We start from the raw sequence: 3,267 nt of genomic DNA, 5'->3' as shown, positions 1-3,267 counted from the left end.
AAGACTATTTAAAGACTATTTAAAAAGAAATGTAAACATTTAAAAATGCAAATTGAAATAATTTATCTGCCAACTATCTGATTGGCAAAGATTAAAAGCTTTGGAAAAATGTCCAATGCTGGCTCCAGGGTAAGGAAATATATATACTTTATGGTTATATAGGATGATATTAATCTCATATTAAAAAATCTATCAACAGTAGCACAATTTTAAAAGGCTCTACTCCATCAAAGAATATATAAGAAAGAAAAATACATAGTAATGAAAAAGTGAGTGATTGTTCAAAGGTGTTTACTCTTATAGCAGGGAATAATAGGTCAACTAAATATTTAATATTTGCAATATTTGCCAAATTCTTATTACAAACCATACATAGTACTAAAAATTGTATGGTGCATTGCATAGAGGATTCAAGAATTTACAAACTTTTCCAAGTTCATCCAGACAACAAATGTCATAACCACTCAAATCCAGGTCTATCTGATGAAAAATGTATTGACTGATCACAGGTAGAATACTCAGCCACCACTGCTGGCTCTACTGACCACTATCTACAGGAACACAGTGCTGCCTATGGGACCTGGTGACACCTATAATCCTAGCTACCTGAAAAACTGAAGCAGGAGGATTTCAGGTCATCTGAGCAATTTTGAATTTTTTTTTTTAAATTAAGGACTGAGAATGTGTCTCAATGGAGAATAACCAGTACCTCAAAACAAAACAAGAGGGTGGGGCAAGGGGAACATGCTCACTGGGAGATGAGGGAAAAGAACCAACCAGTGTAGCCAAGGCCCCTGCCACAGCCCCCACAGTGACAGGTGATTTGGTTTCTATACAATTTGGAGGAACACCAAACAGATGGGAGGTTTTATCAGAAACTATATAATTAAAAGATGAAGTTATAAATCTAGTGTAGATTCCAAGTGTTGCTTCTTCCAGTGGCTATTATGTTCTTTCCCCTTCAGATTTTGCCAAAACAACAAATATTTTCAGTTGCACCAGGATCAGATTTATTAAAAAGTTCAGTGTCCAGTGTTCAACATGAAATAATACCACAGATTCAGTCAAAAGTGAGAAGTTTCAGAAAAGTTTCACAGGCTCTTCGGATAATGAAGTATAAGTCAATAAAGCAATCAAATTCAGATCACTCCCAACTCTAATCAGACCTTACTTGCTCTGGAATACTTCCTGTTAATATTCAGAATCTCAAATGATAGACTGGTCAAGTTCAGATTCTGGGAGTTGCAGTTGGTGGTTCATCTTTTTGTGATCAAACTCAAGTAGATGGACACTTGATAAACACAAGAGAAGTTGTGAATATTTCACACATTCCAGGAGGACTGATGCTGGTTTCTCCTGATATTCATGAAACTAATACTGATAGAGATTTATTTCTACCAACATCTTCCTCATCACAGTTACCAATAACAATAGATAGTATGGGTATATTTCAAAAAGACACAAATAACTTGATTACTTCTAATGGACAAGTCCATTCTTCAGATCTTCAGGGAAATTTTATCCAGCTGTCTGTTTCTGAAGACAGAATATCCAGGTTTCTGTAGTACAGCCTGTTGTATAACGTCTAGTTTCAAGAGTCTCAGAAGCCAACCAATCATGCTCAAACTGCACAAAGATTTATACCACAGACAAGCATGGTGTGCAAGTCAGTAGTCAAAATATAGCAGGCTTTGAAAAATCTTCACTTGCAACAGAATCCTTAAACCACTTTTTTCATCTTGTAGTACTTTATTTATTTAATAAAACTGATGTGCTTGACTCATTAACAGTAGTTAGTTTTTTTAATTCTTTTATTTGTTCTAATTATTTATACATGACAGTAGAATGCACCTATCCACTTTGATATATCATACATAATTGGAGTATAATTTCTAATTTTTCTGGTTGTACACGATGTAAAATCACACCGGTCATGCAGTCATACATATACATAGAGTAATAATGTCTGATTCATTCTACTATCCTTCCCTACCCCCATACCCTCTCCTCTTCCTTCCTTCCCCTTTACCTAAACTAAAGTAACTCTATTCTTCCCTAGTGCCTCCCTTATTGTAAATTAGCATTTTTAATTCAGGCACAGATAGTGATTACCGGTCAGATAATTTGGCAAACTTTTTAAGTACAAAGGGTCCAGAACTTACAGAATTTGCAAATACAAAATATTGCTACCAAAAAAATAATGTTGATGCCTGTTCAAACACTCAGGCTAGGTCAAGTCACAGCAGGTGGAGCCTTAATGTCAACCCTGGTTAGTCTAAGCACTACTCAGTTGCCAAATCTACAGCCATAATGAACTGTAGATTCCACCAGTATCCAGCTACATCCAGAAAGAATGCTGAAGTCCTGTAGATATTAGGGTCAAGGAAGAAGAACCTGATCCTGAAGAGCAACACTTTATTGAATACCAATAATCTAACACACTGAAGAGAGCAGGTAGTAGGTAAAGAAGGGACCAACAACATCAAGAAGGAAAAATACTTCAGAGGGTAGCTTGCACCTATTCCAACTGCAAAGAAGGTGATGGGAGAGCAACGATGTGGGGAAAAAGAAGAAACACATCTATCATCTACCAGGATGTGGTAAAGTCTACAGGAAGACCTCACATCTGAAGGCACATGTGCACTGGCTTTCTGGAGAGTGCCCCCTTATGTGTAACTTGATGTTCTGTGGTTAAAGATTTAGTCAAAGTGATGAATTACAGAGGCACAGAAGAACACAAGAGAAGAATTTTGTTTGTCCAGCAGTTGTGAAATACTTTATGAGAAGTGACTACCTCGCCAAGTATATTAAAATGCATCAAAATAAAAATGTTATTCACTCTAGCAGTACAGTGTTAGCATCTGTGGAAGCTGAACAAGGTGATGTTTGCATTACTGCAGGAGGAACAACACTTAACCTTGCAAATATTCAACAAGGTTCTGTTTTGGAGATAGGAACTGTTAATACTTTACCACCAGCAATCAAGATATCCTTAACAACACTGAAATACCCTTACAGCTGGTCACAAAATGAGGCAGTGGAGTAAATATTATATAATACTTATCCATTATGGTTGTGTTTATATAGTTGTGAAAAGAATATTATTCCTAAATTCTTAGATACCTTTTAATTCATGTGCAAAATATCTGGATCAATGGTAATTTGGTTTTACATGACACTGAAATGTTTTACTTTGTATGATACTCTACAGTATGTTAAAAATGGTAAAACTGCATGCTAATAAAAATTTAAAACAAAAGCAAATTC

General features: G+C 35.7%; 1 pseudogene; it reads left to right on the top strand.

Annotated features, from left to right (window-relative positions):
- Positions 1–691: 691 nt before the first annotated feature.
- LOC124993566 (transcription factor Sp3-like) lies at positions 692–3,033 on the top strand (annotated as a pseudogene).
- The last annotated feature ends 234 nt before the right edge of the window (positions 3,034–3,267 follow it).

This window comes from Sciurus carolinensis, chromosome 9 (genome assembly GCF_902686445.1).
Source record: "Sciurus carolinensis chromosome 9, mSciCar1.2, whole genome shotgun sequence".
NCBI classification, from domain to species: Eukaryota; Metazoa; Chordata; class Mammalia; order Rodentia; family Sciuridae; genus Sciurus; species Sciurus carolinensis.
This window is presented reverse-complemented; position numbering and strand designations above follow the sequence as displayed.